This window comes from Bactrocera oleae, chromosome 2 (assembly GCF_042242935.1).
Source record: "Bactrocera oleae isolate idBacOlea1 chromosome 2, idBacOlea1, whole genome shotgun sequence".
Classification (NCBI taxonomy): domain Eukaryota; kingdom Metazoa; phylum Arthropoda; class Insecta; order Diptera; family Tephritidae; genus Bactrocera; species Bactrocera oleae.
Genome location: NC_091536.1, coordinates 38,508,065 through 38,520,858, shown reverse-complemented (window position 1 = coordinate 38,520,858; position 12,794 = coordinate 38,508,065). Strand labels below are relative to the sequence as shown.

The window sequence follows — 12,794 nt, the reverse complement described above, 5'->3', positions numbered from 1 at the left end:
GCATTTAGGTATACTCTTTGGATGCAACGACTGGGAGTAGGAGATAACAATCAAAAATATTTGTATGCCTGTGACCGTCACTTCTCTGATGAAGTGAAATATTTGAAGAGAATGTCACCAACTGCGGTTCCAGACCTAAATTTACCTCCTACACCTAGTTTTCAGGTAGAATGTGTGGAGCCTAATTCGACTATTGAATTAGGCATATTAGATTTTGAACCCAAAATGGCTGAGAACCCCTCAGATTCTGGCGACCTATTATTACTAGCGTCTGTAGCCGAAGACACACAGAAATAGGAAATAGCAGTTTTGTAAAAGATTTCCATGGGCGATATTATATTAGAAAAAGGATGTCAAACTAGTTTTAGCTTGACATCCTTCGCGAGAAAAATTGAAAAGGTGATGGAGGAAAACGCAAGTTTGAAAGGGTTATAGTTGTGAAGAAATTTTAGGTAGAAATCTTTCTTCTCAAATAAATAGTATTATAAAAAATAGTTTAGTAAATTGTAGCCATCAACCAAAAGGTCGTAGATACGACAATTACTTCAAAACTTTGGCTTTAGGTGTATATTTTCTTTCACCTTTAGACCCCGGTTGTAGTAATAGTTCTTTAAAGTGTTTAGAACTAAGAAGCCAGGGTTTCACGCAGGATCAGAAGTTCCTGTCGATTTTGTGTGACGAAATGTCAAATATGTTTCCAGGGTGTGAGCGATACTGTAGCCTCTGGTATGCTCGCTTCATATAGTTCAGGGCTTTTGTCGTACCCTAATGCTCGATTTTTAAATACCGCGGAGTATGTTTTATTTTTTAATAAATTATTTGATATTTTCCATAGTAGCAATTTTGAAGCTGTTTTGCCAACAAAAAAAATATTTTCGGGGTCAGACGACCAGTTAAAATTTTTATATGAGGCAGTAAGAATTTTAAAGACAATAAGAGTAGAAGACGAAAATGGGTCTGACATAACAAATTATTTCAATTATATTGAGGGTTGGATTTTAAATATTAGTAGCTTAAGACGTTTGTGGCGGTTTTTGTCACAGTAAGGCTTTACTAACCTACAGGCGAGAAGACTTTGTCAGGACAATTTAGACCACTATTTCGGACATATTAGAAGAGGAGGTGGAAGAAGTGTAAGGATTACACCTTACATGTTTTGTAACCTCTTCAAAAAATCTTGGGGATTAAGATATGCCAATATCGTAGTAAAGGGAAACTGCGAACCCGTTCCACAAAATTTTTCAATTGCACAGTCTCACCAAATAATAGCAAGTGTGTGCAATGACAATGTGGTAGGGGATCTTTCTTGGCAAGAATTTCAAGGTCTACCATAACCAGGCCATATTTTTAATCGGATAGCAGTAGGAGAAAATTTAGAGTTAGATTTAGAAGTCGATTTTTTAAAAGAAAACGCATTTGCATATTTCTGCGGTTATCTTTATTTAAAAATTTATAAGACATACGCTTGCTCCCAACCCTTAGCATATATAGGAGAAGAAGACATTTCAACCCAATTTCATTTTATTCAACACAGACAAGTTGACAGGTGTAGTTTGGTAAGACCGCCGCAGGGATTTTTAGATTATTTAAAAAAATTAGAAATCAATTTCCTAAAGGAATTTGATTCAACTTGTCATAGGATAGGTGTAGGGCAGATTTTATTCGATAAATTAAAAAGTGTCAGACCCTATTTCTGTTGTGACAACACCATCACAGATTTAGTATTAACATTATTCGTAAGAATCAGAATTTTCTTTTTAATAAAATTCTATAATAGAAGCCTTAGGACCCCTAATTTTAAGTCGAAAATTGTATGCGCTTCTCACTTGTAGGTAGATTAGGCTTTTAGGAGTAGGTGGTAAAATATCTTCAAATCCCTACGGAAGCATATGTGTGTAAACTTTATTTTTTTAATTTTATTCCCATATATGTAAATATATAAAGTTGAGCTATTTTCAAAGCTCTTATTTTCTTTTCGTTCCTTATAGTTTTAAATAATTAATTATTACTTAAAACTGGGTGTAGGGTATTTTCTATATATGTAAATATGTAAATATTAGGCATTAGTTCTATTTATTTATTTATTTTAAAAATTTGCTGTCAACAGCTTTATTATATGTGATATTTTGTTTATAAAATTTTAAGTTTTTTCTTATATCATGAATTTTGTATATTTTTATATTATTTGTGAATTTTGGAAATTATTGTGATTTTATTTTGTACCTATATGGGTGATATACTTGTAGGCCTACGGGGGAACCGAGCACCCAAAACTAACTTCGGTAACGCGCCTTTTGTATACCTCAGCGGTGGTGTGGAAATTACCCAAAAAATGTAATAAAAATTCCCTAACATATTTTTTCCACAGTGGCACCACTGTCAAATGTTATAAAAAATGTGGACTTTGACAGCGCTCTCTCAAATCAAAGAGTTTCGGATCATTTTGTTCAAGTAACTGATTGCCATTAAAAAGTTGGACTTGAAGCTAAACCTAAAAGTTGGACCCATAAGCTGCAAAGCTACAGCCGCCAAAGCGAGTCAGCATAAGCGATAACGTAAACATTTGCAGCATAGTCAAATATCAGGCTACCGCAGCTGACCTTGTTAGTCAGGCCACTGAAATCATGCGTCGACGGAATATGTCTCAGCATAAGCCATAACGTAGATATTTGCAGCATAATCAAATATCAGGTTACCGCAGCTGACCTAGTAATCAGGCCACTGAATTCATGCGTCAGTGGAGCAAATGCGTAAAGGTAACTACAAGTTTCTTAATTCTTATGTGTTAACTTTTACATTCAATTGGCAAACAATATGCAAATTGCATTTAACAATATATATATTTTATAACTAAACATTCATTCATATATTTACACATACTTACATCCGAATATATTAACATAAGCGTAGTCGTTATAATACCTGCGTATTATAACTTTTTTTCACACTCTTCTCTCACGCCGAAAATATCACGCGTTCACATTCATACGTATACACATTTGTATATACGATATACGATCATATACAGTAGGTACAATTACATATTTTTGTTTCATTTTATTATTTAAAAATCGGTTATTTTGATCGATGCGGCTAAATTATAACAACAAATAAATAACTTGTTCCAAAAAAACAAATTCCTAAAAGAAAGATAAAAACAAATCACGCGATTTAATATAAAGATTAATCAAAAATACATACTTACATATCTCCCTTGTTCTTTGGCAAACAAAAACAAGCAGGATTGCGCACAAACATTTCAGCACAAATAATTCGTGCATACCGAGGTACAAAATGCATTGATCTATTTCACGAGCTCTCAATTGCACAAGTACATAAATACATACCTACAAGTCCACGCATTAGGGTAAACCTACATACCCCTACATAAGGACATAAAAAACCATAAAGAAATAAAAGTTTGATTGCTAATATATTATATTAAAAAATAAATACGATCGGTAACTATAACAAACTAAATCCACATATTTCAGATACTTAATTCGAATTAAAAACTCTTATTACCTCAAAAGAGTTGGCGATTATACAGATCTACGGAATTTTAAATTAAATTTGTCGGAACTCTATTTACTTAAAAGAGTTTCGTTCACACATTCATAATTTACGAGCATATAGCTTGAATTCCATCGGTCGACACTGAGGAATTTAAAATTTATTTCAATATATTTTCTAAATGAGCTCAGATTTGAAAGAATCTAAAACAACACAGTCTCTAAAAGTACCAAAAATGATTTCTGAAGAAAAGAGTCCATGTAGAGCTGCAAAAGCTACATGCCTACAAAACAAAAAAAGGTGAAAGATATTTCATACATCAAATTTATTTCTGAGAGTGACAGTCTAATAACATACTGCACTCAATTTTCATCTACACCGATTCAAGACAATTCTGAAGTACCAAACCTGCTAAGACCAGTTTGAAAAAACCAAAACAATGATTTCGGATCAATTAAAATTAATAAAAGCAATTGCACCTACTCCACATCTGAGAGTAGAACTGCCACAAATTCAATGTCTAGCGTTAAATTCAGGCATCCACCTCGATGTGCCCGCATGTGACACAGAAATATTTAGTGGAGGTTATGCAGATTGACTGTCTTTCCGGGACATGTTTACATCGTATACATCAACCATCCAAAATTATCACAAGCAGAAAAATTTTATCACCTCCGATACAAAACAAAAGCAGGCGTAATAGTCAAACAGTTCGCACTTAATGACGACAATTTCAATTTGGCTTGGGAAGCTGTAAAATCCAGATATGAAAATGAAAGAATATTGTTCGATAAGCAAGTAACGATACAACTGAACATGCCTGAAATTCAGAAAGAAATAAGTGAAGAATTTATTAGACTACAATAAACTGTTTCTAATTGTTTGTCGGTTTTATCGACACAAAATATTCCCATAGACAGCTGGGATCCTATTCTGGTAAATATTATATATGCACCGCAGCATTACCAGAAAAATAGTTACTTTTGTGGGAGCAATCGCTCTTATCCCCGAAAAAATTCCAAACGTGGCAGCAAATAAAAGAATTTCTAACTACCAAATACGAAATAGGAGAAAGGGGAGACAAAAAACTAGTTAGAACTAAAAACGTTCAAAACGATCCAATAGAAGCTTCAATATACCCCAAACCAGTAGCAACAACAATTTAAAAAATACTTTTTTAAAAATCAATCGTTCACATCCCAACAGCATAAACAAACGTCATGCGAACTGTGTACAGGAGCGTATAACAAAAAAACTTTGCACAAACTGCTTATCACGTGCGCATACTCTAAAAAAGTGTGAAAGCAAATTCAATTGCGTATATTGCCACATCATTCAGTGTTACATATCACAAACTTATCCTAATAACTCAATGCCTTTATGCTAAGCTTTGTGCATTCAAACACACCTTTTCCAGCAACACTAACAGTAAGCAGGATTGCAAAAAAAATTTAGCAAAAGCAAATTATGAAATATAAAGAAGAAAAAGAGAAAAACCAAATCAAAATAAATACAAACATACTTACAAGTATGTGCATATAAAGTACATATTGTACATAACAAATATAATTGAATATATTTTAAATTACATACATATTTACATACATAAGGGAACAACAAAAACCTACCTGTTTTTATACTCTCGCAACCTGTTGCTACAGAGTATAATAGTTTTGTTCACCTAACGGTTGTTTGTATTACCTAAAACTAATCGAGTTAGATATAGGGTTATATATATATAAATGATTAGGATGCAGAGACGAGTTGAAATCCGGGTGACGGTCTGTCCGTCCGTCCATCCGTGCAGGCAGTAACTTGAGTAAAAATTTAGATATCTTTATGAAACTTGGTAGACATGTTTCTTGGTACCGTGAGACGATACCAAGAATGGGACAACTGCCACGCCCACAAAACGCCATTAATCAAAAACAAATAAATTGCCATAACTAAGCTCCACAATAAGATACAAGGCTGTTATTTGGTACACACGATCACATTATACAGGGGCATCTGCAGTTAAACTGTTTTTTAAAAAGTGGGCGTGGTCCCGCCCTAATAAGTTTAATGTGCATATCTCCTAAACCGCTAAAGCTATAATAACCAAATTCACTGGGAGCAAATGTTTTTTGCACTTCTATTGACGGTGTGAAAATGGGTGAAATCGGGTGAGAAGCCCGCCCACTCCCCATATAACGGTACTGTTAAAAAATACTAAAAGCGCGATAAGCGAAGCACTAAACACGCCAGATACATTAAATTTATTTTATCTCTGGGATGGTATGAGATGGCTTTATAGGAACCGTGTTCAAAATCAGTCAGTGGGCGTGGCACCGCCCACTTTTAGGTGAAAGCCCATATCTTGGGATCTTTTTAAACGATTTCAACCAAATTCGGTGCATAACGTTCTTTTCATATTTCTATGTTATAGCGCGAAAATGGAAATCGAAATCGGACTACAACCACGCCTCTTTCCCATATAACACCATTTTCAATTCCATCTGATTCTTTCACTTTCCACTACGCATATCAAGCAACAATGATTATATCGGGGTAAAACTTTGCATGAATAATACATTTACAAATTGTCTAAATCAAGCCCCTAAGTACTGAATATGTGGACCCCAATATCTTTCAATCCACAAAGAAATCTCAAACGAGTATACCATTTGCTTTGCGAGAGTCTAAAATGTTGGGTTACATCCGAACTTAGTACTTCCTTACCTGTTTCTATTTCGTTTTCACCATCTCTCTCTATTTCGAAATAATATAAACAAACCTACGGCATACAACCTGCCTAAGACATTATACCATACCACATTGTGTAAAATTTAATTATTAACACTTAAAATAGTTTCTAAAAATATATACTTAAATTTCGCAAATTGTTAAACGGCGGAAAAGTTAATACGATTCAATAAATTAAATTTACTGAACAAAAAAAAAAAACACAATCGGTTTAACAAAAATAATTAATTTGAGCAATATTCATACATATTTTTTCATATACAGTTGCATATTACATTTTCAAAGTCCACATTGGCAATTATCAATCCATACCCCTTGTTCTTTGGCAAACAAAAACAAGCATGATTGCACACAAAAAACAAACGCATTGATCTCTTCAACAAGCTCTAAATTGCATAAGAACATAACTGCATACAAACAAGTCGTCCATATATTCGGGTGTACATAACACATATTAAAAGTATTGTTAAACTAAAATTCCGATTTTTTATAATTAAATTAAATGAAGCAATACATTCAAAATAAATCCACAACAAAATCATATCACAAGAAAATACCGTTTACAACGAAAAAAAATAATTTAATTCATTGAAACATCATATAAATAACAAATAGTGAAAGATAATTAAACTCTGATACTCTGAATCATACTAGATATCAAAATAATAGATCAAAAATCTCGACAATTTTTGGACACGTCTCCATGCGACTCATGACGCCATAATAGAAACTGAGTCATCAGATCTACCACAAAATTTTAAAACCTCGGCTTTCGCCAAGTATGAAAACTGCTTAGACCAGTATGAAGCTACAAAAGCTATGATCTCCGATCAATTAAAGCTAATAAAAGCTTTTGCGCCTACCCCACATCCGAGAGTAGAGCTGCCACATATTAAAAATCAATTGGCAAGTTCAGGCACCCATCTCGAGGTGCCCGCATGTGTCACAGAAATATTTAATGAAGGTTATGAAGATTGGCCGTCCTTCCGGGGCATGTTTACATCGTATACATCAACCATCCAAAATTATCACAAGCACAAAAATTTTATCACCTCCGATACAAAACAAAAGGTCAATCAGGCGTAATAGTCAAACAGTTTGCACTTATTGACGACAATTTCAATTTGGCTTGGGAAGCTCTAAAACCCAGATATGAAAATGAAAGAATATTGGTCAATAAACAAGTAACTACACTATTAAACTTGCCTAAAATGAAACAAGTGAAGAATTTGTTAAACTACTATCCACTGTTTCAAATGATTTGTCGGTTCTATCGACACAAAATATTCCCACAGACAGCTGGGACCCTATACTGGTAATCATATGCACCGCCGCATTACCAGAAAAATCATTACTTATATGCCAGCAATCGCTCTCATCACGAAGAAAATGCCCCATGGAGCAACAAATGAAAGATTTCCTAAGTACCCAATACGAAATCGCAGAAAGTTTAGACAAGAAAATAGTCAGAACGAAAAGCGTTCCACACGACCTAAAAAAAAACTTCAATTGACCCCAATCTAGTAGCAACAACAATTTTAATAGAGGCTTTTTTAAAAATCAATCGTTCACATCCGAGCAATATAAACAAAAGTCATGCAAACTGTGTACAGGAGGGTATAAGCTCAAATCTTGCGAGAAATTCAAAAAATTTAACATTATCGACCGAAAAATTTGGTAAAAACAAAAACACTTTGAACAAAATGTCCAAGATCTATCTGACTTCACAGCTCTAACTCCAGGGCTTTTTTTCAAAGGAGCATCCATTTGGGCCATACCTGAGCCAGGCGTAGAGTCGCTATCCTTATTAAATCGATGGGAAAGAATCAAAATTCTCCATCATGACTTCAGCCCCCAATGGAAGGAATAGTATATCAAGTACCTACAATAAAAGCTTTTTTCGTCAGAAATCATTTTTGGAACTTTAGCAACTGAGTTAATAAGAGTTTTTATTTCCAATTAAATGAATAAATTACGCGTACTTCCTAATTCGATTATTAATAAACGCAAAGGTTTTTTTTTTGTAATTTTATTTGGATGTATTATGTGTCCATGAATCTTATAGGATATACCTATAAGCGGATCAGCTTATACATATGTACTTGTCGTTATGTGCAATTGAGAGCTCGTCTTAGAGATCGGAGCACTTTGTACATATTGTATATATGTATGTATTTTATTATGCTTTAATATGTTTTGCGCAATCCTGCTGGTTTTTGTTGGGCAAAGAACAAGGGGTATTGCGGATATGTGCCAATGTGGACTTAAAATATTATATATTATATATACGCAATCCTACTTGTTTTTGTTTGGCAAAGAACAAGGGGTATTGCGGGATATTTGCCATTGTGGACTTTGAAGCGATGGACGTATATACCAAGGTATGAGAATACACGTATATACCAATATTTGCGTATATTGGTCAACAACAAAAAAAAATTTTTTTTTATTTTATTAGTTTACAAATTGCTGCCGCTTAATTTTTTTCTAAAGGTATAAGAAACGGAAACAAAATTTTGTATTTTTTTCTTTGCTATTCCGCGTGTATGTTTGTATACCTACGCCCGTATGTATGTACAAATACGTATGTTTATATGTACGCAATTCGAAGAGACCGCGAAAAGGAGAATAATTTACAGCAGGTAGTTTTAGTAAAATTTATATATATTTGTATGTCACGTTATAGAGTTGTGCGGAATATATATATACAAGGTGCAATTCAAAAGTTTCAGGACTTTTATTAAAAAACGAATATTATTATTTTATTATACGAATATTATTTGTTTTCAAGAGGGACGGAAGGACTTGGAAGACGACGAAGGTTCGGGCCGGCCAAAAGATGTGCTTAATTATATGGAATCGGAATTATCAATATCCGCAGCGTCGATTTATCGTATTTTGACAGGGCCTCAGAAAGGTTTGTGCTCGATTTGTCCGGCACACTTTGAAACCACACGAAAAAGACGTCAGAATCAGACAGATTTTTTGACCAAAAATCGCATTCATAGCATCAACCATTCACCCTATTCGCCTGATATGGCACCCTGCGATTTTTTTGTTCGGAAAACTACATTTGGCCATGAAAGGAAACCGCTATGCTGACGTTGATGCCATCCTCAACGCTATACCGACAAATGACCTAAAAAGGTCATTCGATAATCTTCTTGAACGTGCAAAACGTTGTATTCTGACGGAAGGAGACTATTTTAAAGGCAACCAATAAATTTTTCAAAAAAAAAAAATAATAATATTCGTTTTTTAATAAAAGTCCTGAAACTTTTGAATTGCACCTTGTACTTAAGAACTTGTATATATTTTTTACCAAACTTTTTTATCTGTTAGTGGTATTTTGGGTTTTTACCGGAAAATAAACCGAAATATTGAAACAGTTTCGTAATCGCTCTTTTTTGTTATATTAAATTTTAACATACATATAATATTAGAAAATATAAAAATACTAAAAGGAATCGATACGACTCACTTTGATATCCGCCAAAGGAGTTTTGGGGACAATATTATATACAATATGTATGTATGGTATTTATGTACTTGTGTGAATATAAATATTGAAAATAAATTTCAATTTGGAGTCTCTGCATCAGGGATTTAAATTGTAGTAAAAGCTGGTTTATTATATATTGTTATTCTCTTTACATTAGGGAACCCTTGTAATATTTCTAACACTCTTCTAAATTAAATTATTTTAAAGATAAGATTAATTTGTTTTATAACCAAAAACTTTGAATAACTATCGATACACGTAATGAATTTTATAAAATATATCCATATGTATTTGTATTCCCTCCTCTTTAGGTATAGGGACCTCTCCAATAGGTATTTTTATGGGATGTTCATCATATTTATTTTTATTACAAATTTCACAATTTTTAATGTATTCTTTAAATTGTTTATGCATTTCTGGCCAATAGTAAATAGTTGAGATTTGTTTAATATTTTCGTCAAAGCCCCTGTGCGCTCCGTTATGAGTTTGCTCTATTATTGTTCCCTGGTCTTCCTTGTTTGGTATATCCATGGGAAAATTTTTTGTAAATAAAAACTTGTTAGTTTCTTTTAATTTAACCTTTATTTCATATAAGTCTTCAGATGTACAATATATTGCAGTTACAAGATTTGGTTGTAAGAATTCTTTTAGAATAGTCAATAAATTTTCAAGTGTATCATATTCAATAATATGCCTAGTTTTATTAAAATTATTAATAGATTCGAGAATGGTAAAGCGACCTTTACTAAGACGTATTTGTTGCTTGAATTGATTCAATGGTTTTTTAGTTTCTTGAATTTGTGTATTATCAGAGCCTCTGCTGAATGCTGTGTGTCCATTTCTGATGAATCATCAGTTATATTATTTAAGTTTTGTCAGGATAATGCATCCGCGACTATATTAATTTTTCCCGGTTTACTTGTATAAATAATTTTTGGAGCATATTCCTCAATAATGGTATGCCATCTTTTCATTTTTACATTAGGATTTCTCGAAGAGACTGCGAAAGTCAAAGGTTGGTGTTCTGTATGTATTTCTAAATCTGATACTCCATAAAGGTAGTTTCTTAAAGCTTTTAATGCCCAAACTATGACATAAAGTTCTTTCTCATTCGTTGCATAATTCTTTTCTGTGGAATTCAATGATTTAGAGATAAATTTAATAGGTTTTCCATCTTGGCTTAATACACTACCTAATGTATTATTTGAGGCGTCGGTTGCTAATATAAATTTTTTATTAAAGTCTGGTTGAGTTTATTCTACTTGATTGGTTAGTAATGGTTTTAATTTTTCAAATGCTAAAATTGCGTCCTGTTCTAATCGAACTGCAATTTTCTTTGACATATGCTGAGATACAGGTCCATTTTCTCCTGATAAATGTTTGTTTAATGGTTTAGCCATTGCTGCGAAATCTTTGATAACTTTCCTATAATATCCAATCATTCCAATGAAACTTTGAAGTAGTCGTACTGTTTTCGGTAATGGAAAATTACAAATCGCTTCAACTTTATGCAGATCCGTTTTGATTACATCTTTTGCAACTACTTATATATCCCAAAAATTCAACTTCATTTTCAAAAAAATTTAACTTTTCTAATGATATTTTCATAATCGATTTTTTAAATATACTGATTACTTGATTCAAATGTTTAATATGATCGACTAAGTTGCCTGAAAAAACAATTATATCATTAATATATACAAGACAGAATTTTCCAATAAATTCTCTTAATACATTAGAAATACTGTGATCCTCCTAGATTTGAAATTATAACATTTGTATCTGGTATCGGATATGTATCCGAAATAGTACTTTCATTTAGTTTTTTGAAATCCACTACCATTCTTAATATTGCTGTGCCATCATCCTTGATACCCTTTTTTGGTACCACCCAGATTGGAGAATTATAAGGACTTTTACTTGGTCGTAGAACTTCCTTTTTTAAAAGATTATCGAATTCTTTATTCACAAAAGCATTTGATGCTAAAAGATACTGATACTGTTTACTCCAAATTGGAGTATTTACCGTGGTTCTTATTTCCGCACGAATATCCGTTCGAAACGGTAAATTCATGTTTATTGAAGAATGTATTTCATTTATTTTATTTCTTATTTTTTTCCTCAAATAATCAATTTTTTCTTTATTTATACCGGTATTTTCTTCTGCTGGTGCTTCAGAGAATTCTTCCTCCAAAGTAATTTTGTTTAGATAATTTTCTTTATTGTCGGTAAGTACATCGACTGGCGTTGTAGAACTTTTTTGTTCCACTTTATATTTTTTATTTTTGTTGCCGGTATTATCATCGGCTGGCGTTGTAGAACTTTCTTGTTCCACAATATATTTTGTTTTTTTATTGCCGGTATTACCGTCGGCTGGCGTTGTAGAACTATTTTGTTCCCCATTATATTTTTTATAATTGAACTTTTTATTTTGGTTGCCGGTATTGCCATCGAATGGCGTTATAAAACGTTTTTGTTCCACGGTATATTTTTTATTTTTAATATTTTCTTTAATGTTTTCATCTTTTAAATTTCCTTTACTCTCATGTTGCTCAGTTCATTTCCTAAGCTAAATATGTCTTCTTCCTTTTCATTATTTATTATCAACTTTTTTCTTTCGAGTTGAGCACTGCATTAATTTCTTTCAGAAATTTGTCTTTTACAAAATAATGTAATAAAATGATAATAACGTATTATCGAAAATCCATGAATTGTTTTTACCCTTTTATATATTGTGTATTTAATTCGTTTTTATTCTCATAAACTCTTGATTGTATATATCAACTTGTTGCCCCCGTATCTACTAGTTTTGGCCATTAACCCTATTATGTAAGAAAATATATGGCAGAGTTAGTTTTGATCTAAAAAATTATCCTCTTTAATATTCTTTATCCTTTGTGTTTTACTTGGTGGTTTATTACTTAGTTGTATGCTGGCATATGGTCGTTTATCTGTAGTGTTTATTCTTGTATTCTCTACATTATTATTTACGTTATAATGTGGTCGTTTTTGAATTTGAGTACTTGGATCGACA

The 12,794-nt window shown here is 32.6% G+C and overlaps 1 protein-coding gene and 1 long non-coding RNA gene across 3 annotated transcripts in view; both read left to right on the top strand.

Annotated features, from left to right (window-relative positions):
* The window catches only part of 5PtaseI (inositol polyphosphate-5-phosphatase A), a 600,945-nt gene that overhangs the window by 507,333 nt on the left and 80,818 nt on the right, over nt 1-12,794 (top strand). The gene's annotated exons all lie outside the window — the stretch shown is intronic.
* The window catches only part of LOC138858938 (uncharacterized), a 34,734-nt gene that overhangs the window by 2,768 nt on the left and 19,172 nt on the right, over nt 1-12,794 (top strand). Inside the window, exons 2-3 of one of the 2 annotated variants that reach the window (XR_011397974.1) lie at nt 2,247-2,312; nt 2,369-2,756. This is a non-coding gene — a long non-coding RNA (uncharacterized lncRNA). Of the gene's footprint in view, nt 1-2,246; nt 2,757-12,794 lie in introns of both variants that reach the window. The other variant, XR_011397973.1, reaches the window with a different exon arrangement.